Source organism: Danio aesculapii, chromosome 21 (assembly GCF_903798145.1).
Source record: "Danio aesculapii chromosome 21, fDanAes4.1, whole genome shotgun sequence".
In the NCBI taxonomy this organism is placed as follows: Eukaryota; Metazoa; Chordata; class Actinopteri; order Cypriniformes; family Danionidae; genus Danio; species Danio aesculapii.
Genome location: NC_079455.1, coordinates 44,738,811 through 44,764,371, shown reverse-complemented (window position 1 = coordinate 44,764,371; position 25,561 = coordinate 44,738,811). Strand labels below are relative to the sequence as shown.

The following is a 25,561-nucleotide window of genomic DNA, read 5'->3' as shown; positions in this document are numbered from 1 at the left end:
AAGGGGGGGGGGTGACGGTCGCCAAAATCACGCTCAGTAAGGGGGGGGTGAAGGTTGCCAAAATCACGCTCAGTAAGGGGGGGGGTGATGGTCTCCAAAATCACGCTCAGTAAGGGGGGGGTGAAGGTCGCCAAAATCACGCTCAGTAAGGGGGGGGTGACGGTCGCCAAAATCACGCCTCAGTAAGGGGGGGGTGAAGGTTGCCAAAATCACGCTCAGTAAGGGGGGGGTGAAGGTTGCCAAAATCACGCTCAGTAAGGGGGGGTGAAGGTCGCCAAAATCACGCTCAGTAAGGGGGGGGGTGAAGGTTGCCAAAATCACGCTCAGTAGGGGGGGGTGAAGGTTGCCAAAATCACGCTCAGTAAGGGGGGGTGAAGGTTGCCAAAATCACGCTCAGTAAGGGGGGGGTGATGGTCGCCAAAATCACGCTCAGTAAGGGGGGGGGTGAAGGTCGCCAAAATCACGCTCAGTAAGGGGGGGTGACGGTCACCAAAATCACGCTCAGTAAAGGGGGGGGTGACGGTCGCCAAAATCACGCTCAGTAAGGGGGGGGGGGGGGTGACGGACGCCAAAATCACACTCAGTAAGAGGGGGGGTGACGGTTGCCAAAATCACGCTCAGTAAGGGGGGTGGTGATGGTCGCCAAAATCCCGCTCAGTAATGGGGGGGGGTGACGGTCGCCAAAATCACGCTAAGTAAGGGGGGGGGGTGACGGTCGCCAAAATCACGCTCAGTAAGGGGGGGGGGGGGGTGACGGTCGCCAAAATCATGCTCAGTCGTTGCGTTGCAAAACCACCCAAATTTTCACAACCCGCCTATGAACTTTTTTACGCGCAACAATAAATTCAAAACCGCCCAACATGGCAACATTGCGTGTGTGTGTGTGTGTGTGTGTGTGTGTGTGTGTGTGACAGAACAGAGAGCATGCGCGCATCCAATCAAAGCATCATAGATTGTTTTGATTCGAAAGCATCCAACGTGGCTACTATGGGGCGCCAGAGTGACAAAAGTCAAGTGAACGCAGAGACCGCGCCAAAACTCGCGCGCCAATACTCCCATCTCTCTCGCGTCCATTCGGTCTCTCTTGCGTCCATTCGGTCTCTCTCGCGCGCGTATTCAGTCTCTCTGCGTTTTGCTCTCCAGAGATCCTCTTGTTAAATTTGTTATCTCAAGAATGTTGATATGGTTTCTGTATTGCTACACTATTTATTAGCAATACACGAAAACCAAGAGGTTAAGGTAAATTCTATAATAAATGCTAGTGTTTTTGAGTGTTAGGTATACTGCCTATAATTTAGCCTAGTATTATTTACAACTTGCTAATGAATGCTTAAGCATACTGTAGTATTAAGAATTGTGAAGTGATAAAATGAAATACAACATATAGTTTTACTACAGTAAAGTGTGGTGAATTGTAGTATAATATACCCTATATTGTAAATAAACACAGCACTGGGTAATTTGTTTATATTACACTTGTGTTACCATAGCAGCTACAACTGATTAACTGAAGCACTTTACTGTAGTTGGCTACTGTTCAAAACACTGCACATGCCAATAGAGGTGGTGTTCAGGGGCCCTGTTGAACAGCTTCTCAAAATGAAAAGCATGACAGGGAAAATGTCTTCCAAAATCTCATCAACAATGTGGAAGACAGCAGAGACTAGTCCACTTTATTCTAGTTGCCATGATAAAATGGGATTGATGGTGATTTGAAGAGTGAACAGTACAGTAGGCTATAATATCAAGTTTTTCCTTATTTTTTATCACAGTTACTGAACATTTCTGCTTGCGTTAGTTCTATTTTTGTTTAAATGTTTTTTATTCGATTAGGATGGTGCACTTTTGGATGTTTAATAAATGTTTTAAAAATAAAATGTATTCTTAACATCCAATGTCTATTCCAGGGGAATAGCGCCACCGCCACCCCTGTGTAAACTCTGGCCACTCCAATATGATTTGGCTGTTGACATCATTAATTTAAATGTACTTGCGTAAATTCACTATATTTCAATAAATAAATGAATAGCAGCCCCTAAATTATTGTGGATTGATTGGTGCCACTGATGTGGATGATTCACCCCCAGATCCTCATTGACAGCATGCACACACCTTCAATATAGACAGCAATGGCAATTTAATATATATCTTAAGGTACATCAATAGAAGAAGCTGCATTAAAGGGCACCTATGGTAAAAAATCTACTTTTCAAGCTGTTTGGACAGACATATGTGCATGTATGGTGTATAGAGCGTCATATTGGGGTGATATAAACACACCCAGTGCTTTTTTTTCAATTTAACAACATAAAAAGCGGTGGACCAATTGGAGCAGTTTTCAAACCGACCGCAACTTTATGTAGGAGAGCGCTCCCCCCGCCCACCAATATTGATTGACAGGCGCGTCATCATATCCTCAGTTGTTGATTCACGTCCGCCATTTTCAGCGTGAGTCGAAGCGATATCACTAAAGGAACACGCTAGCTCTATTTTTAGATGCAAGGCTCATTGGGCTCAACACAAGATCAATATTCTCCACATTATCGCTCTAATCGGAATTATTGGTTGTATCTTTAGGTAGGTTTGCTAACATGTGTACTTCTCATTGAGTCTACCTTATACTTCAGCCGTTTGCATTTCTCGCGATCCCAGAAGCTCCCTGTAATCTTAACTAGCATGCGTTTTAGAATTCTAAACATCGGTTTCTATCAGGGTACACACAACGGCGCGACGATTCGGGACACTTCATGTTTCTGGTGCGCCACAGAGAGTGTCTGGTGTGCCGTGTCGCGGCTTCGAGCGGCGCATCCGGTGCCTCAGTCAAAGTTAATTCAGTGTGCGTGGTTATTAGTTTCTGTGTACAAGCTCGGCACTTGAAACTAGCACACAGTTGGCTGTAAAACTGTACAAAGACACAAATGATTTTGTACTCTCTGCTTGATCTGTGTCCGAGCCGTACATGTACGACTGATTGCTGATCCTCTCACTCCTGTTCCTTCTCTCAGTCTTCCTGTCTCTGTTGCAAACACAGAGCGGGTGAGCTCATGGCTCCGCCCCCTTGTTACGTTGGCGGGAAGCTGAAACTAATTTACATGTGAAGCAACACACCCCTAAATCAGCGAACTGTGGACACGCCCCCAACATGACACTGTTAACACATTATAATAAACAAATCTGAATTGTGTTTTAAACTGAAGCTAAACTGACACACTCAGAAGAACCATAATATTAATATTACATCATAAAAAAGAGGTAAACTATGTGCCCTTTAAGGTACATCAATAGAAAAAGCTGCATTAATAATATTGTGGCTCAAAAAGGAGTATAGATAAACAATATTATTAGAGTCTGTATTAGAGTTTGTGTGTATATAGTAATTTATATATAGTAGTTTGTTTTATTAATTATGGTGGCTTGAAAAGCCAGCATATTGTTATCTATCTTAAACTTATTATTATTCTTCTTCTTCTTCTTCTTCTGAGACTAATTTCTAAGTGTATCTCCTCCTAGGCCTTTCAAGCTACATACTTCAAACTTTCGTCAAACCTTCAAACTGGTCTGACTCGGGTTGCTATATCTTTTCTAACTGATCCGACTTTGGGTTTTCCGAAAAACGACCCAGAAAAAACCCAAAAGTCCCATTGACTTAACATTGGGTCAAACTTTGTGAGCTCATAACTCTGCATCAGACTGTCCTACAGACTTCTAACTGGACTCATTTAACTCAGTCTAGCCAGCAGCCAATAACTGATGACTTTTTAACTTACTAGCCACTCCCTAGCAACCACTTACAGCACCCTAGCAACTGTCCCATAGACTTCCATTGTAAAAGACTCCCATTTACTTAACATTGGATCAACCTTTGTGAGCTCAGAACTCTGCATCAGACTGTCCTACAGACTAGAGTCTGGCCTCATTCAACTCAGTCTAGCCAGCAGCCAATCACTGATTACCTTTAAACTTACTAGCCACTCCCTAGCAACCAATTTCAGCACCCTAGCAACTGTCCCAGAGACTGTGACTAGCTATTCTAACACACGCTAACAGTTTTAACATCCTACTGACATGCTAATCTTGCTAGAAAGGTGATAGCAACACGATAGTGACATGCTAGTCATGCTAGTAACATGCTAATTCATGCTAGAATCATGCTAACAACATGCTAATTCATGCTAGAAACAAGCTGACTCATGCTAGAATCATGCTAGTAACATGCTAGTTACATGCTAATTAATGCTAGAATCATGCTAGTTACATGCTAATTCATGCTAGAAACATGCTAATTCATGCTAGAATCATGCTAGTAACATGCTAATTCATGCTATAAACATGCTAATAACATGCTAATAACATGCTAATTCATGCTAGAATCATGCTAGTAACATGCTAATTCATGCTAGAATCATGCTAATAACATGCTAATTCATGCTAGAATCATGCTAGTAACATGCTAATTCATGCTAGAATCATGCTAGTAACATGCTAATTCATGCTAGAAACATGCTAGTAACATGCTAATTCATGCTAGAATCATGCTAGTAACATGCTAATTCATGCTAGAAACATGCTAGTAACATGCTAATTCATGCTAGAAACATGCTAGTAACATGCTAATCCATGCTAGAATCATGCTAGTAACATGCTAATTCATGCTAGAATCATGCTAGTAACATGCTAATTCATGCTAGAAACATGCTAGTTACATGCTAATTAATGCTAGAATCATGCTAGTTACATGCTAATTCATGCTAGAAACATGCTAATTCATGCTAGAATCATGCTAACAACATGCTAATTCATGCTATAAACATGCTAATAACATGCTAATAACATGCTAATTCATGCTAGAAACATGCTAGTAACATGCTAGAATCATGCTAGTAACATGCTAATTCATGCTAGAATCATGCTAATAACATGCTAATTCATGCTAGAATCATGCTAGTAACATGCTAATTCATGCTAGAAACATGCTAGTAACATGCTAATTCATGCTAGAATCATGCTAGTAACATGCTAATTCATGCTAGAAACATGCTAGTAACATGCTAATTCATGCTAGAAACATGCTAGTAACATGCTAATCCATGCTAGAATCATGCTAGTAACATGCTAATTCATGCTAGAATCATGCTAGTAAAATGCTAATTCATGCTAGAATCATGCTAATAACATGCTAATTCATGCTAGAATCATGCTAGTAACATGCTAATTCATGCTAGAAACATGCTAGTAACATGCTAATTCATGCTAGAATCATGCTAGTAACATGCTAATTCATGCTAGAATCATGCTAATAACATGCTAATTCATGCTAGAAACATGCTAATTCATGCTAATAACATGCTAATTCATGCTAGAAACATGCTAGTAACATGCTAATTCATGCTAGAAACATGCTAGTAACATGCTAATTCATGCTAGAATCATGCTAGTAACATGCTAATTCATGCTAGAAACATGCTAGTAACATGCTAATTCATGCTAGAATCATGCTAGTAACATGCTAATTCATGCTAGAATCATGCTAATAACATGCTAATTCATGCTAGAAAACATGCTAGTAACATGCTAATTCATGCTAGAATCATGCTAGTTACATGCTAATCCATGCTAGAATCATGCTAGTAACATGCTAATTCATGCTAGAATCATGCTAGTAACATGCTAATTCATGCTAGAATCATGCTAGTAACATGCTAATTCATGCTAGAATCATGCTAATAACATGCTAATTCATGCTAGAATCATGCTAGTAACATGCTAATTCATGCTAGAAACATGCTAATTCATGCTAGAATCATGCTAGTAACATGCTAATTCATGCTAGAATCATGCTAATAACATGCTAATTCATGCTAGAAACATGCTAATTCATGCTAGAATCATGCTAATAACATGCTAAATCATGCTAGAAACATGCTAGTAACATGCCAATTCGTGCTAGAAACATGCTAGTAACATGCTAATTCATGCTAGAATCATGCTAGTAACATGCTAATTCATGCTAGAATCATGCTAGTAACATGCTAATTCATGCTAGAATCATGCTAATAGCATGCTAATTCATGCTAGAAACATGCTAATTCATGCTAGAATCATGCTAATAACATGCTAGTAACATGCTAATTCATGCTAGAAACATGCTAGTAACATGCTAATTCATGCTAGAATCATGCTAGTAACATGCTAATTCATGCTAGAAACATGCTAGTAACATGCTAACTCATGTTAGAAACATGCTAGTAACATGCTAATTCATGCTAGAAACATGCTAGTAACATGCTAGTTCATGCTAGAATCATGCTAGTTACATGCTAATTTATGTTAGAATCATGCTAGTTACTTGCTAATTCATGCTAGTAACATGCTAATTCAGACTCGGCTTTTCAAGCCACCATAAAGTTTGTCCTCAAACTTTAATATCTAGTTATTATTCTTCTTCTTCTTCTTCTTCTTCTTCTTCTTCTTCTTATTCTTCTGAGACTAATTTCTAAGTGTATCTCCTCCTAGGCCTTTCAAGCTACATACTTCAAACTTTCGTCAAACCTTCAAACTGGTCTGACTCGGGTTGCTATATCTTTTCTAACTGATCCGACCTTGGGTTTTCCGAAAAACGACCCAGAAAAAACCCAAAAGTCCCATTGACTTAACATTGGGTCAAACTTTGTGAGCTCATAACTCTGCATCAGACTGTCCTACAGACTTCTAACTGGACTCATTTAACTCAGTCTAGCCAGCAGCCAATAACTGATGACTTTTTAACTTACTAGCCACTCCCTAGCAACCACTTACAGTACCCTAGCAACTGTCCCATAGACTTCCATTGTAAAAGACTCCCATTTACTTAACATTGGATCAACCTTTGTGAGCTCAGAACTCTTATTCATAGAATCATGCTAGTAACATGCTAATTCATGCTAGAATCATGCTAATAACATGCTAATTCATGCTAGAAACATGCTAATTCATGCTAGAATCATGCTAATAACATGCTAGTAACATGCTAATTCATGCTAGAAACATGCTAGTAACATGCTAATTCATGCTAGAATCATGCTAGTAACATGCTAATTCATGCTAGAAACATGCTAGTAACATGCTAACTCATGCTAGAAACATGCTAGTAACATGCTAATTCATGCTAGAATCATGCTAATTCATGCAAGAAACATGCTAGTAACATGCTAATTCATGCTAGAATCATGCTAGTTACATGCTAATTTATGTTAGAATCATGCTAGTTACTTGCTAATTCATGCTAGTACCATGCTAATTCAGACTCGGCTTTTCAAGCCACCATAAAGTTTGTCCTCAAACTTTAATATCTAGTTATTATTCTTCTTCTTCTTATTCTTCTGAGACTAATTTCTAAGTGTATCTCCTCCTAGGCCTTTCAAGCTACATACTTCAAACTTTCGTCAAACCTTCGAACTGGTCTGACTCGAGTTGCTATATCTTTTCTAACTGATCCGACCTTGGGTTTTCCGAAAAACGACCCAGAAAAATCCCAAAAGTCCCATTGACTTAACATTGGGTCAAACTTTGTGAGCTCATAACTCTGCATCAGACTGTTCTACAGACTTCTAACTGGACTCATTTAACTCAGTCTAGCCAGCAGCCAATAACTGATGACTTTTTAACTTACTAGCCACTCCCTAGCAACCACTTACAGCACCCTAGCAACTGTCCCATAGACTTCCATTGTAAAAGACTCCCATTTACTTAAAATTGGATCAACCTTTGTGAGCTCATAACTCTGCATCAGACTGTCCTACAGACTAGAGTCTGGCCTCATTCAACTCAGTCTAGCCAGCAGCCAATCACTGATTACCTTTAAACTTACTAGCCACTCCCTAGCAACCAATTTCAGCACCCTAGCAACTGTCCCAGAGACTGTGACTAGCTATTCTAACACACGCTAACAGTTTTAATATCCTACTGACATGCTAATCTTGCTAGAAAGGTGCTAGCAACACGATAGTGACATGCTAGTCATGCTAGTAACATGCTAATTCATGCTAGAATCATGCTAACAACATGCTAATTCATGCTAGAAACAAGCTGATTCATGCTAGAATCATGCTAGTAACATGCTAATTAATGCTAGAATCATGCTAGTTACATGCTAATTCATGCTAGAAACATGCTAATTCATGCTAGAATCATGCTAACAACATGCTAATTCATGCTAGAAACATGCTAGTAACATGCTAATCCATGCTAGAAACATGCTAGTAACATGCTAGAATCATGCTAGTAACATGCTAATTCATGCTAGAATCATGCTAATAACATGCTAATTCATGCTAGAATCATGCTAGTAACATGCTAATTCATGCTAAAATCATGCTAGTAACATGCTAATTCATGCTAGAATCATGCTAGTAACATGCTAATTCATGCTAGAAACATGCTAGTAACATGCTAATTCATGCTAGAATCATGCTAGTAACACGCTAATTCATGCTAGAAACATGCTAGTAACATGCTAATTCATGCTAGAAACATGCTAGTAACATGCTAATCCATGCTAGAATCATGCTAGTAACATGCTAATTCATGCTAGAATCATGCTAGTAAAATGTTAATTCATGCTAGAATCATGCTAGTAACATGCTAATTCATGCTAGAAACATGCTAGTAACATGCTAATTCATGCTAGAATCATGCTAGTAAAATGTTAATTCATGCTAGAATCATGCTAGTAACATGCTAATTCATGCTAGAAACATGCTAGTAACATGCTAATTCATGCTAGAATCATGCTAATAACATGCTAATTCATGCTAGAAACATGCCAATTCATGCTAGAATCATGCTAATAACATGCTAATTCATGCTAGAAACATGCTAGTAACATGCTAATTCATGCTAGAATCATGCTAGTAACATGCTAATTCATGCTAGAATCATGCTAATAACATGCTAATTCATGCTAGAAACATGCTAATTCATGCTAGAATCATGCTAATAACATGCTAATTCATGCTAGAAACATATTAGTAACATGCTCATTCATGCTAGAATCATGCTAGTTACATGCTAATCCATGCTAGAATCATGCTAGTTACATGCTAATCCATGCTAGAATCATGCTAGTAACATGCTAATTCATGCTAGAATCATGCTAGTAACATGCTAATTCATGCTAGAATCATGCTAATAACATGCTAATTCATGCTAGAATCGTGCTAGTAACATGCTAATTCATGCTAGAATCATGCTAGTTACATGCTAATTCATGCTAGAAACATGCTAGTAACATGCTAATTCATGCTAGAATCATGCTAGTAACGTGCTAATTCATGCTAGAATCATGCTAATAACATGCTAATTCATGCTAGAAACATGCTAATTTATGCTAGAATCATGCTAATAACATGCTAAATCATGCTAGAAACATGCTAGTAACATGCTAATTCATGCTAGAATCATGCTAGTAACATGCTAATTCATGCTAGAATCATGCTAACAACATGCTAATTCATGCTAGAAACATGGTAGTAACATGCTAATTCATGCTAGAATCATGCTAGTAACATGCTCATTCATGCTAGAATCATGCTAGTTACATGCTAATCCATGCTAGAATCATGCTAGTTACATGCTAATCCATGCTAGAATCATGCTAGTAACATGCTAATTCATGCTAGAATCATGCTAGTAACATGCTAATTCATGCTAGAATCATGCTAATAACATGCTAATTCATGCTAGAATCATGCTAGTAACATGCTAATTCATGCTAGAATCATGCTAGTTACATGCTAATTCATGCTAGAAACATGCTAGTAACATGCTAATTCATGCTAGAATCATGCTAGTAACATGCTAATTCATGCTAGAATCATGCTAATAACATGCTAATTCATGCTAGAAACATGCTAATTTATGCTAGAATCATGCTAATAACATGCTAAATCATGCTAGAAACATGCTAGTAACATGCTAATTCATGCTAGAAACATGCTAGTAACATGCTAATTCATGCTAGAATCATGCTAGTAACATGCTAATTCATGCTAGAAACATGCTAGTAACATGCTAACTCATGCTAGAAACATGCTAGTAACATGCTAATTCATGCTAGAATCATGCTAATTCATACTAGAAACATGCTAGTAAAATGCTAATTCATGCTAGAATCATGCTAGTTACATGCTAACTTATGTTAGAATCATGCTAGTTACTTGCTAATTCATGCTAAAAAATGCTAATTCAGACTCGGCTTTTCAAGCCACCATAAAGTTTGTCCTCAAACTTTAATATCTAGTTAATTAATTATTCTTCATTAATTTTAGACATGGCATATACCATATGCTGTACAATAAAAGTATGTGAAAATTACTGAAGTTATTTATATGTATAAACAGTGTTTTAAACGAAATATTGTTTTTTGATTTTATTGAATTTGAATATATTCATTTTTTTATTAGGAATAAATTTGCAATATTTCAAGAGTATTTAATGAAATGAATTAAAACCACATTATTAATTTAACAGAAACAAAAATATAGCATCACACTGAATTCATTACTTTTTTTTTGTGTGCCACCCTAAGATTTGGTGCGTCCTCTTCTGGCCACCCCTAAGAACATTTTCTGGGGGCGCCACTGCTCTATCATATGTCTTTAAGTGTTTGAAACTGGAAATATCTCATCATATAACACAGCCAAAAATGGTATGGTTTATTAGGCAAGGCAAGTTTATTCATATAGCACATTTCATACACCGTGGCAATTCAAAGTGCTTTAAATAAACAGGAATAAAAGAAACAAGTATAAGAGAAATAAAAACAAATAATAAAAATGGTTAAAAAAATTGAATAAATAAGCATAAAAACAGATAAAATGTGTTATAAAAGAATGAAAAAAAAAAGAAAGACACAGTAGCTCGATCTGTTGGACGTAGCACAGTGCTCATTCAGTAAAGGCACAGCTGCACAGATGTATGTTCAGTCTTGATTTGAATGTGCCTAATGTTGGAGCACATCTGATCATTTCTGTAAGCTGATTCCAGCAGCAGGGGGCGCTGCTAGTAGCTGAAAGCCGATTCACCCTGCTTTGACTGAACTCTTGGAGTTTCTAGTTTATATGATCCTAAAGATCTGAGTGATCTGTTGGGTTTGTATTCAGTGAGCATATCTGTAATGTATTGAGGTCCTAGGCCATTTAGGGATTTATAGACCAGTAATAATACTTTAAAATCTATTCTGAATGTAACTGGAGCCAGTGTAAAGACCTGAGGACAGGTGTAATGTGCTCTGATTTCCTGGTTCTGGTCAGAATTCTGGCCGCAGCGTTCTGGATGAGCTGTAACTGTCTGACTGTCTGTTTGGGAAGGCCAGTGAGGAGGCTGTTACAGTAATCCACCCTGCTGCTGATAAAAGCATCAACAAATTTCTCTAAGTCTTCACTGGAAACAAAGCATCTGATTCCTGCAATGTTTTTGAGATGATAGTATGCTGATTTACTAACTGCTCTGACATGACTATTGAAACTCAGATCTGACTCCAGAGTCACACCAAGATTCTTGACCTTATGTTTTGTTGTTTGACCCTTAGAGCCAAGGTACGCATTCACCTTGAGAACCTCATCTCTGTTCCCAAACGCAATCACTTCAGTTTTCTCTTTGTTTAACTGAAGTTTTGGCACATCCAATTGTTAACTTCATCAATGCATTGGCAGAGGGTGTCAATGGGGCTGTAGTCATTAGGCAGTAAGGCTAGGTATTAGATAAATTTAATAAGCTAGTCTTTCATTCATTCATTTTCTTTTCGGCTTAGTCGAACCGCCAACTTACCCAGCACGTGCCCTTCCAGCCGCAAACCATCACTTGGAAACATCCATTCACACACACACACACACACACACACACACACACACACACACACAATACGGACAATTTAGCTTACCCAATTCACCTGTACCACATGTGTTTGGACTTGCGGGGGATACCGGAGTACCCGGAGGAAACCCACTCGAACGCGGGTAGAACATGCAAACTCCACACAGAACCAGCGACCTTCTTGCTGTGAGGCGACAGCACTACCTACTGCGCCACCGCGTCACCCTAATGTGTAAATCTACTTTAGTATTTTGGCTAGTGTTAATAAATAGTGCACCAATATAAATCCTGAAAGGCATGAAAGGAAGAGAACACAAGACACAAATTGTGAGTCTGCATATAATCTCTGAGAGCGCTCAAGAATATTTGTGTTTGAGCAGTGCATATTTGAGAGCGTGAGGAAAATTTGAGAGCTCGCAAGCAGTTTTGCCCACACAGGAAATCGGTGCATGAGCATCACACAAGGTGGAGAGCAAAGTTCTTCAAGGTTATGTGAAGAAAACAACGTTATTGTTTAAATGAAGTAGCCTACTTCATTAAGAACATGTGCTACCATTTTACATTGCTGCTAGACGGATTGGCATCTCGATCTCTTCAGCACACACGAGATTCAATTGACAAAATACCAATTTCACTCTATTTTACTTTGCAGCATACTGGAGTTGTTGGTCTACTGCTGCCTCATTGAGGTCGTCTGTCATTTTAGCTAATCACAAGTTGATCACTGAAGACGTAATATAGCACAACTAAACGTAATGAATTAGACAGCAGTAGACCTGCAATTTCTGCCCTTCCAGCTGCAACCAAGTACTGGGAAACACCCATACACACTCATTCACACACACACACACACACTCATACACTACGGCCAATTTAGTTGATCAATTCCCCTATAGTTCATTTGTTTGGAAACCGGAGCACCTGGAGGAAACCCACGCCAACACGGGGAGAACATGCAAACTCCACACAGAAACACCAAGTGACCCAGCCGGGACTCAAACAGCGAGCTTTTTTGCAGTGTGGCAACAGTGCTGACCACTGAGCCACCATGTCGCCACTATTATATTAATTACGAGTGTGCTCCTCCTCTTGGCTGCTGCTGTTTCCTAAAGTAGAAGCTCATGCATTTTTAAATTGCTGAAATATTACATGTCAGACAGCCCGTCTGATTTATGAGCAGCAATATTTCATGCACATACATTTTTAAGCCACTCTGCCCTGAATTTGATGTACTGTAGATCAGTGTTTCTCAACCATGTTCCTGGAGGACTACCAGCTCTGCATATATTCCATGTCTCCTTAACCAAACACATCTGATTCAGGTCATCAGCTCATTAGCAGAGATTGAAATCGGTGTGAGAGAAAAGGGAGACATTCAAAACATGCAGTGCTGGTGGTCCTTCAAGAATGTGGTTGAGAAACACTGCTGTAGAATGTAGCTAAATGCAAAATAAAAGTCCTGATGTTTTTGTTTGATACTGTAATTCAGTGTTTAATAAGAGGTTTTTTTTTTTTTATAATCAAATCTCTGTTATCAGTTATCAAAAAATGCTGGGTTGTTGTAAACTAATGCTGGGTAAACCGGACAGTTGGGTTGATAAATGTCATTTAAATGTAATTTTTAATTTAATTCTTATTTTATTATATTAAAATGTAATAAAATTGTAATAAAATGTAATAAAAATGTAATAATGTTTAAATATATTTTTCTTTTAGTAAATCAGGTGAAACTAAATTAGTTTTTTATGATGCTAATATAACATGGACATGAACACATTTATAGTACTTAAAATATGTCTATTCATTCATTCATTTTCTTTTCAGCTGTCTCTTTAATAATCAGGGGTCACCACGGCGGAATGAACTGCCAACTTGTCTAGCATATGTTTTACCCAGCGGATGCCTTTCCAGCTGCAACCCATCACTGGGAAACAACCATACACAATAATTCACACACACACTGTGACGCTGCTAATTTAGCGTACACAATTTACCTATACCGCATGTCTTGAGACTGTGAAATATGTCTATATATTTAAATATATTTTTATTTTAGTTTTAGTACATCAGCTTAAACAAAACAGAATAATTTGTGCTTTTTATGATGGGAAAATAACACTGATATGAGCACTAATATTAAAGGTGCAGTATGTAAGCCTGACATCCAGTGGTTGAACTAGGTATTGCACTCCTGGATCAAAAAACACTCAAACGCATGTTGCCAGATTTACATGTGTACCTGAATATTGAGCCTAAAGGCTGATTTGAACCGTTTTCTAACTAAAAGCAACGGCATGCAACAGAAGAAATCTTTTTTTTCGTACTAAAAGGTGTTTTTTGTCTTAAGCAACAGCTGAAATTTATATATTAGAAACGGCTTGTATTTCTCACAGCTGAACAACAGGATAAATGATCAGCTCAGGTACAGCTCATGTGCTTTATTCAGTGCTAAATGCTAATAATGTGAGTCTGAATGCCATTTTACATCACATTTATTGCCATACTACTGAAAGCAGCAGCAGATAGTTCAGCTCAGATCTGAACAATAAAATAAACCGTCTGAAACTGAACTTCAGAACTGAGACTCAGTGCAAACCAACACATATCAGTGATTCAGCATCTACATTTAATCATGTTAAAGAGATTTAATATGTATTTATTAGATTATAAAACTTACCGTTTGGTTGGAGTGCAGTGAGTGCACTATTCTGTCCTTCTGAATGGCTGTATTTATATTTCTGTCGAGTAATACACAAGAGTGAAGAGACTGTATGAGACAATATGTTGTGTATGTATATATATATGTATATATATATATATATATATATATATATATATATATATATATATATATATATATATATATATATATATTTATTTATAGTTTTATAAATATAAAATATAAAATAAAATTATATATTTGAGAGATCTTTTATTTATAATTATAAGTTAGTTATATCAAATTCAAAGTATATAACTATAAATACATAAAATAATAAATATTAATAAATATCTTTTTATAGTTTTTTTATTTTATTTTGTGTAATAGGTAAATACAAACTTTTATTTTGAATGCGATCAGTTGTGAGTAATCATTAGATCGCACCATGAGTAAATTCTGTAGTGTTTTCTGTCGGTCTGATTGTGTATTCAGTGCCTGTGAATGAATCAGTGTGTGTCAGTAAACATCAGTGTTTATATGTAAAGAGGATTCACACGCTCCTCTGCTCCACCAATGGCTGTAAACTGAGTACAACAATGTTGTGGACCTCATGGAAAAAATCACATTCCTTATAAATCTGCCAGTAATGTGTTGTGTGTGACTCTGCTTTTCTGGCCAGACGGATGAATCACGTCTCATTTATTAACAGTTCAGCTTGAACAGCAGTTTATATGCTATTTTAAAGTCTGCTAATATTGTGCTGAGTCTCTTACAGCAGATTTAAATCCATCTAAAGTCAGAAAACACTGTCATTTTCTCATAATATGTGTTTAGTATTAGCATTATTTTAAGTTTAATTTGATTTGGTTCATTTGAATCTTTAGATCTGTAAGCCCCTCTCCTTTTCAGAGGCCAGCTCTGCTCTGATTGGTCCGGTTTGGGTTTGGTCTGTTTTGATTGGTTTTTCTGTATCTATTCCATGTAAACAGCAGGTTATATGGTAGTTTGTAGTGTGCTAGTATTGTGTTATAGTCTCCTACAACAGGTTTAAAGTCAGAAAACACTGTCATTTTCTCACAATATGTGTTTAATATGAGAATAGCTTTGAAATAATTTTGATTCAGTTCATTTGAATCAAATTTTGCACTTCAGATCTGTTCATCCTCCATTCAGAAGCCAGCTCTGCCCTGAATAATCAGATCTGTTTTTTTCTGTATCTTTTCCATGTCAGAGAAGTCAACATTAAAACATATGCTGGATGAGTTGGCGATTCATTCCGCTGCGGCGAACGCTGAAATAGAGACTAAGCCAAAGGAAAATGAATGAATTTGTAATCAGTATGAAGTGATTAATTTGAATCAACTCAGGACTTTAGTTCTGTAAGCCCCTCCTCTTTTAATAAGTCAGCTCTGCTCTGATTGGTCAGTTGGCCTAGTATTTTTGATTGGTGTCAGAAAGGAAACACCCATTTCAGGATATATATGTCATGAATGGGCGGGATTATGCAAATGAATGACTTTAATTATGTTTGAGAGGACATTCACAGGTGAAAGATTCTGAAATATAATTAAACACTAATGTTTCATTGAATATATTGAATTATTTTGTTCCAGCTTAAAATACACAAGTTCTGCATGTAGTTGGTGCAAATGTGTGCATGAGATTCCTGAAAATGTCTTTTATTTAATCTAATTTAAAAGTGTAAAGAATAGGCTACAGAATCTAACAGTTCATTGAATCAAATCGAATCAAATTTTGTTGTGAATCGAATTGAATCATTCAGAATTTACAAAAGGTGAGTTCATCTTGAACCATGGCTGCAGCCGGTGATCAACGAGATTAGCCGAGTGTAGACAGGGGCGGCGTCCGGACAGCCGGACACTTCAGGGCTCAAAATTACGACAGTCATGATGACCGATCACATGGCATGATCATTTATTTATTTTATTTATTTATTTATAACAACAAAAGATTTACTGTACAAATAAAACAATACAGCCTCTACAAACTATAGTTCATTTTTAAACAATAAGGGGATTATGAATTAAATATATAATAAACGCATGAGAGAAATAAGGGGAAACGAGAGGGGAATATAAACAAACGAACAGGCCTATTAAATACAAAGCAATAAGCACAAACTCTAGGAGTTTAGACATCACTCCAGGCTAATACTTCTTGTTTGATTATGCTAAAAAGGGTTTTATATTTGTTTACATTTATAGATATAAAACTTTCCAATAGATATTAATGTAAAACCCAAAACAAAGTGTTTTAATGAAGTCTTAACAGTGATTAAGATTATTTTGGATAATTAAAGCACTTTAATTCAAAAAGATTGAACAACATGACTCTTTCCTAGAAGAAGTGAGCTACACTTGAGATGTTTTTCCTGAAAGAGCAGGTGCATCAGTGTCACTTATTTATTTAAGAAAATAGTTATTTAACTTTTTTTTGTTGTTGTTTTTGTTATTTTCTTTTTTTATTTGTTAAGAAACCTTTATAGGGGTGGCAGGATCAATGATTATAATTATTTTATTACAACTCTGCAAGATTTATTTGAGTTATTATTTAGGTTATTCACTAAAATGCATCATTTAAATCGTTTATAAAGCTGAATACAGTAAATAGTCTGTAAAAAAAGGTCGAATAAACCTGTACAAACAGCCTTTATAACCAGATTATTTAACAAAAGATGGTACTGCAGTAAAATATGTGTGATCTTTTAATAAGCATGATGTGTACAAGATAGAGATGGTATAAAACAGTGGTTCTCAAACTGGGGGTCGCGACACCTGCGGGGGTCGCAGAATAATTTCAAGGGGTCGCGAGAGTGATTTAAGACTTGTGTAATTTTCAGTGATTATAATATATATTTGTCAGTATTACAATAAGTGAAAGCTAATATTTTCAGATTTTATAAAGATATCACTGATGAATTCATAAAGTATTTAGGACACATTCAGGCAGAATGCATCTTTGAACTTAAAACGCAGCGCTCAGGAACAGTTTAAAACTGTTGTCATGTCAACTTGCTGCAGTAAACAAAGCCGGCAACGCTTGCCCCGCCTTCGTGCTCTTCTTATTGGCCCACTGCGCTAGACTGAATCATTCAGTCAACGCCTTCTGCCTTCAGATGACAGGAGCTACAACCGCGAAAATGTAACACGCTGAAGATGAGAGAATGAAAACAACACTGACAGATTTAATTTTAGAAACCAGCTAAAGCTACAAATAATGGCACATCTGATTACTGAACATGTGCTGAATGTTAATCCACCAGGTACACTTATTGAAGAGTGGATAAAAGACTTCCATTGGCTTCAAGTCTGCTATGAAAATAACTAAAGCATTCACTGTAAAGTCTGTGGGACGGAACTTTCAGGTAACAGTTTGCCACATCTACACATTTTAAGCACGAGAGTTTCTGTTTAATCCTTCATTTAATCGCCAGTCGCTGTCAGCCATGCAAGTGGCAGCTATATGCAAAATTTAACACCATGTACACCATCGCAAAAGGGCTTGCACTGATCAAGATTAAACTAATATTGCAGATCATGAAAAGAGCAGTATTGCTATTAAAATGATGTATACAAATAATAAGGTATTTGTCAAAATCATCTGTGCGATATCAGACACCAGGCGTGAGAACACAGCACAGTTATCGTTAACAGATTCATTCATGAATTCATGTCAAGCAGTGCGTGCAGGGCCGGTGAGCGGTTCGTCCGTGTATCTTTTGGTCACTCAATTATGCTATAAAAATGTGTTTTGTTGTGATAACGGGATTTCATTGAGACATATTTTCCTCACGCATGCATATATGTTTTTGCTTGTTAGTTTTGATTAGTGTTGATATCAAATGCAATAAATCTGTTTATAAAACTTAAAATAAGTTATTTTTATTGTTTGTATATACTTTGGTAGTGGGGGGTCGCGAGTTCTTGACGATCTTACATTGGGGGTCGCTGGCTTAAAAGTTTGAGAACCACTGGTATAAAAAGTGAATTGTTTGTTGTGAAATTTGTGAATCTGAATTTGTTCAATAATAAACCTGAAACACACGTGCTTGTTGTCATACTGTGAACTCGGCCAATCGTGTGATATCGGTGTCGTCATCAGAGCTCGTGCAGTCGTCTTCAGATGCTGCACCGGCTGAATCAGTCGTCTGATCTCGGAGCGCTGTCGCGGTACTTTGATGCCACATGTGACAGTCACGTGGCATCGGCGCAGCATCAATCCGGACAACATTTCTAACCGGCATGCACCGCTTTAAGACAGATTTCGATCGGTTTGCGCAGCTCTGCATGAAGTCAAACGCACCTTTAAAAAATGTTCTTGAATCAAATCGGAAACCTATGAATCTTGAATTGAATCGATTCGCTATCTACTCAAAGATTCACAGCCCTAATAAAGACTCATTAAAGCGATTCAGAGCTGACTGTTTCCTTTGAGAGACAATATCTCTATTTACAGTATCATGCACTTTTTTATTGATTAACTTTCGTTTGATTTAATTAATCGTTAATTAATTTTTCAAAGTTACAAACGATATTTTCCGTAGTCCCGTGGACGTTTCTGGAGACCGTGAAATACGTAGCCGGAGGTACATACGGTTACATTTCATTTTTTTAAGCGAACGCTGCGGGGCGGTGTGACGCTGTTCCTTTCGGCGCTTGCCGGCCGGCCGCTCGCCTCCGTGTGGAGGGCTTTCCCACAGCAACCAGTTTGTCCAGTTAGCTCTTCGTGTACATTGGCGGACTCGAGGTGCAGAGAGGGGCTGATCACAATGACGACGACCGGGTTCGAGTCCGGGGAAGAGCGGGTCCAGAAATCAGGTAAGAAAACAAAAACAAAATCCAAAAATGAAGCGAACAAGTTAATAACAGGGTGAGAATGTGGTCAAAATCTGAAAACATGGTAAAAATCAGACGAGGGCTTTACTTTCTCTGGACGGCTTTTGTGAATCGTCGTTGGTTGGGTTTAGGGAAGGAGGAGGGTGGGTCAGCCGATTGGCCGGTTGCACGGTCAATCATTCTGTCAGACAGGTGGAAGGTCGTTCAACAGCAGCCTCTGGCGGGTTTATGCAAGAACGGCACAGGCGCTCGCGAGAGACGTTCGAGACGCGAAAAAGCGCGCACATCGGCCTCTCGCGGATTCGCGAAAACAAAAACTGCAAAAATACGCACCTCCCAGGACGCATTACGCGGTCTCCAGAAACGTCCACAGGACTACGTTCTCAGAATGAGCCTGGGTTGACATTTTCTTACGCCTGAATGCTTTTAAAAGCCTCACACAGTCACAGGCCTCAAAAACACTTGCAAAATAAATGATAATTCAGACTTAGCACTGCATATCCTGTGATGTGACTATTGCCAATGATCACATTGATATCGATGCTGAAATGATTGTGCAGCACTAGTCTGCTCAAATCTGGCTGAGTGAGGGAGATTTCTGCCGTGGACATGTGAACTGGGTTAATGCAGCCATGCAGTGAAGCGTGTGTTAATGCAGGGCTTCACACACACTCGCATGCGCCTGTCTCTACAGCTGATGGATTCTGGGTAATGAGATCCGGGAGTCTCACAGGGCATTTCAGTGCTGTCAGTTTAATAACTCTGTTATGCAGATTAAACACATTCACACTACAAAGCTCCATGTTTTAAACAATAAAGCTGTTTTTGTGCAACACTTTGTTCATCAACATGTTTTCTCTTAATTACAATTTAAAGGGAACTCTGGGTATCATATCCCTTAAAGCAGGGGTCACCAAACTTGTTCCTGGAGGGCCGGTGTCCTGCAGATTTTAGCTCCAACCCTAATCAAACACACCTGAGCAAGCTAATCAAGGTCATACTAGGTATACTTGAAACACCCAGGCAGGTGTGTTGAGGCAAGTTGGAGCTAAACCCTGCAGGGACACCGGCCCTCCAGGACCGAGATTGGTGACCCCTGCCTTAAAGGGACAGTTCACCCATAAATGTAAATCCTGTCATCATTTACTCGCCCTTTCTTTCATTCTTTAATTTTCCTTCGGCTTAGCCTTTATTTCAGAGTTCGCCACACTCTAAAAAATATTGTTTAGACCAAACAAAAAAAAGTAACGCAACGACAACATCTAACAAAATGATGTTCAGACAACAAACTGTATTATGGTAGCCAAATGACCTTTTCCTCTTCAATCAGAGGCATTTTTACATAGCATAACCTTTATTTTTTAAGTTGAGTACTCAAAAAAATGAAGTTGTTGTAATACAGTGTTATGTACTTTATTACCATGATCAGGGGCGTCGCTAGACCCCATTTACTGGGGCACGTGCCCCAGTATAAACCACCAGTGCCCCAGTAAATGCTTTGAGATACGACTTACCTTATATGCAAGTGTATTTATTAAGAGTGGTAATCCCAGAATAAAGGTGATATTCTCTATGTGCAACCGAACCAACTCTGATGAAAGCAATGCAGTTTAATCAAAGAACAAACTGAGCGTGTGAGCAGAAAAAAACCTGCACCACTGTGCGCATCACGCACACACACTCTGCTCCCGGTACGGTTGTGAACATGCACGCCGAAAAAATAGCCGTGCTGCTCATGCAACGTAAAACAGGCACGCAGTGAGTTTTGCAAGTCGACAAAACAACGTTTAAATAATATGATGGTGATCTTATTTATACTGCATGGCTTCTGATGAAGCAGAAAGGAGGGATAAAGTCAGGGAGGTTAGACTTAATAAACCCAATTCTCGGCCTTGAGACAACACACAACAGATAATTCTATAAAACATCTCTTTTTTTGTATTCTATTGAATTGTCTAGAGAATTTCATTCTTAAATTAATATTCATGCAAAAGATTTCTTAAATAATCTTAGCATCACTCCAGTTGTGTCTTTAGATTGTTTACCAGTTACATTTAGGATTCATCAATAATAATTTGATAACAACAATAGTACTGCTATTTATTTATAATTATAAATATATATATATATATATATATATATATATATATATATATATATATATATGTGTATGTATGTATGTATGTATGTTTGTTTGTTTGTTTGATTGTTTATTTATTTATTTATTTATTTACTTATTTATTTACTTACTTACTTACTTATTTACTTACTTACCTACTTACTTACCTACCTACCTACCTACCTACCTACCTACTTACTTACTTACTTACTTACTTACTTACTTACTTATTTTTTTGGAGGGGGTGCTGTGCCCCAGTAGAGCTGTATGTCTAGCAACGCCCCTGACCATGATTATACATGCAAGTTATTAGGTTTAGAACCTGAAATAAATGAAGTCGCTGAAATTGTAAATTTTTTTGTATGTTGTCAAAATTACTGTTTATTTAGTTGCTTTTAAGGAATATATTCAACAACATTTTTATTTCCAGTCATTTTTTATTTATTTTAAACCACAGTTTTTCAGTATTTTACTAAACAAAATGTGTACTGTCCCATGGTAAACAGTATGACAAAGAACAGAAAACATCAGTGTGTGGACTTAAAAATACAAAACAACTTAAGGTGCAACATAAAGAGCTAAATCTACTCTGAAATAAATACGGACTTCAGAAAATAAAGTTCTTGAGATGCATTACTTTTGCACTGGGCTTCAGTAAATAAAGCTAAAATAAAGTTAAAATAAAGTAAAAATAAAATAAAAATAAAATAAAGATAAAAAAAGATAAAAGAAAAAAAAATAAAATAAAGTTAAAATAAAGTTCTTGAGATGCATTACTTTTGCACTGGGCTTCAGTAAATAAAGTTAAAATAAAGTAAAAATAAAGTAAAAATAAAGTAAAAATAAAATAAAGATAAAAAAAGATAAAAGAAAAAAAAAATAAAATAAAGTTAAAATAAAGTTCTTGAGATGCATTACTTTTGCACTGGGCTTCAGTAAATAAAGTTAAAATAAAGTAAAAATAAAGTAAAAATAAAGTAAAAATAAAATAAAGATAAAAAAAGATAAAAGAAAAAAAAATAAAATAAAGTTAAAATAAAGTTCTTGAGATGCATTACTTTTGCACTGGGCTTCAGTAAAACAAGCTCAAAAGACTTCACAAGTACAGAATATTCAAGTTCCTTGAGGTAGCTTAGATTGAAGCATATATTATGCCCATAAGCACAGCACCTTGAGATATCCATTCCATTTAGGATTCTCATGCCCTCAACCGTGATGGTTTCCGTCTTGTTGTTCAATTCCAAAGTAGACTGATCACCAATGACGGGAATTGTCAATACTTGCCTTTCAAGGTCCTCCTCAAAGTGTTGTGCATTCTTATAAAGCAAAAAAAAAAACTTTTTCAAATGAACACCTAACAGCATCTGTATTTCCCAGGTGTAGCCAACACTCTAGTGCAGGAGTCGGGAATCTTTTTTCAGCAAAGAGCCATTTCTGATTTTTTTTTATCAAATGCATTTTTAAAGAGCCATTGGGGGGGGGGGGGGGTGTAAATAACAAAACCTTTATATATATATATATATTTTGTTCATTTATTTATAAACAAAACCTTTATTTTATGTCCATGAACAACTCAAAAATAATATAATTGTTATAGTATTTTTTTTTTTTTTGCCCTCGCCACTCATGAATGAATTGGTGTCACAATTCAAGTTAAACCACAGGGCCAGACATGAGCATTAGTTGAAATGTCCATTTATTGTAAACTGAGTTTTTATTTATTTTGCTGTATTCAAATGTGATATAAAGGGAATTGCAATTGTATTTTCAATGGGAAACTGATATCTAGTCACAGTTATGATTTTTTTTATTTAATATATTATTGAAGAGAGACGGCTGGAGAGCCACATATTTTTGGTTAAAGAGCCACACGTGGCTCCCAAGCCATATGTTCCCTGCCCCTGCTCTAGTGGAATGGAGAAAATTGATTAATTGGAAATTAAATAACTCCGATATCTCATCTTAAAATGTCCAAACAGTCTGCCTAAAACTTGTCCGAAGTTTCTTCTTGCTTGTTCAGTGAGGGAGGAGCTTTTAAATCCAAAACTCCATCTGTGTGGAAAAATTGAGTTATCAACCCAATTTCTTTAGGTAGCTACAAGTTAAATATTGTTTCAAACTAACTGACAGACATATTTACCTTTTAAATAGCCGCATATTCAACATTATTCCCCATTCAACACAATATAGTTTATTTTAAGAAACATTTAAGATATTTTGGAGCAGTAAACATGTCAGGCTAAATAATGGAAATGAATCATCAGCATTTTGGATATGCGCATAAAAAATGGTTGATGGAAACGCCAAGATGCAGATACATTTTGAAAATGTGCATGTGCAAAACTGAGTAGGGTAAACTTTATATTTGATAAGAAAAGCTGCGCATGAACTACTATGGAAACACTTTTACAGCACAAATTCCAGCATGCGCATTAATGATTTTGATTTAAGAGATCATGCGATGATAAATGTGTGTGAATGGATAAACCAGCAGGCTGAACACACTGTGAAACATCTGAAATGTTGTCTTGGTCATTCTAAAACACCTGAATCATTACAGTATTAGTGTTGTATTGTTAATGTCTTCCAGAGCTGTCAAGAGTGTCTGGACTTCACGTCACCACACATTCATTGCATGTCAGCATTTGTCTTCCGAAGTGCAAGTCATTTATTAAATAAGGAAAAGATTGACGCAGCTTCTCCTACCGCAGCATATTCCATCTTGTTGATATTTGGTGCAAGTTAATCAGGAAGTGATGAATTTGTTCTCTTTGACTCATTGGATGGAAACACTATCTTTTTGGCTATAATCGAGTCTTGCACATACATTTAATTAGCATTTTTGGATGGAAACATAGCTATTGACTTCTGCTGTCTTCATTAGTTTCAAAATTAGTTTCCTTACCAGCGTGATCTCACGAGAAAACGGAAGTATTTTACGTTTTGACAGTTTAGTGGCTAATTCGTACGAATTCGTACGAGTTCAGTCGGACAAAATTGTACGATTTTAAAAAGGAGGCGTGGCACCTAACCCCACCCCTAAACCTAACCGTCATTGGCGGATGAGCAAATCGTACTAAATTGTGCAAATTAGATCGTTCGAATTAGCCACTAAATCAAAAAGTTACGAGTTGCCGTGAGATTGTGTTGTCCTTACATCTTTTCTGTGGATATATGAGCCGTGAGCAATTTTCTGAGTGAGTGGATACTGATATACAGTGGTTACGTTTGATTGTTTTTCTCCTCCTTTGGTTTGTTTTTGTGTTATATATATTCGTCTTTATATTTAATTTGTTGATTTGATACTTTGTGTTTTTATATATATATATTTTTGGACTTTTTATGGACACTGTATATATTTTGCACTGGACATATCCTCCACATTATTGTAAATAACTACCACCTTTTTTTTACACTTCCGGGTCAGGCCATTGTGTTTGGATTTTTGCCATTGGGTTTTTTTTTTGGGGGGGGGGGGGGGGGGGGGGTATTGTGGTATTAAGGCCTCCCACGCCTCCTAGTGGGCCCACTCTGGGTTCACAACATCGCAGGATATAAAGTTAACCTCTGCACTGTTCAGCTCTACAGCATGCTGGATGGTGCTTTATAAGCCATTTGTTTTTCAGATGTTTGCTAAATCATGAGCTGATCAGTATGTTTAGATATAAAGGGTTGCGTTTTCTGCTGGAGATACTGTTGCACTAAAATACTTAAATTATTCCTAAAAGTCTAATAAAAAACCATAGGAATGGTATAACAGAGAGCTTTAGCAGTTTTAAAACCTACACTCTCAGAAATAAAGGTACGTGAGCTGTCACTGGGGTGGTGCCTTTTCAAAAGCTACACATTTGTACTTAAAGGGTTCATATTGGTACCTCAAAAGTATTTATTAGTACCTAGAAACTTTAAGAGGAACATTTTTGTACATTTTAGATACTAATATGTACCCTTGAGGTATTAATATGGACCTAAGAGGTACAAATTTGTACCTTTTGAAAAGGCACCACCCCAGTGACAGCTCACGTACCTTTATTTCTGAGAGTGTAGACTTTCCCAAACCGCGATAAACCTTGA

General features: G+C 37.2%; 1 protein-coding gene across 1 annotated transcript in view; it reads left to right on the top strand.

The window, feature by feature from the left end:
* The window catches only part of rab27b (RAB27B, member RAS oncogene family), a 97,736-nt gene that overhangs the window by 26,665 nt on the left and 45,510 nt on the right, over positions 1 to 25,561 (top strand). The gene's annotated exons all lie outside the window — the stretch shown is intronic.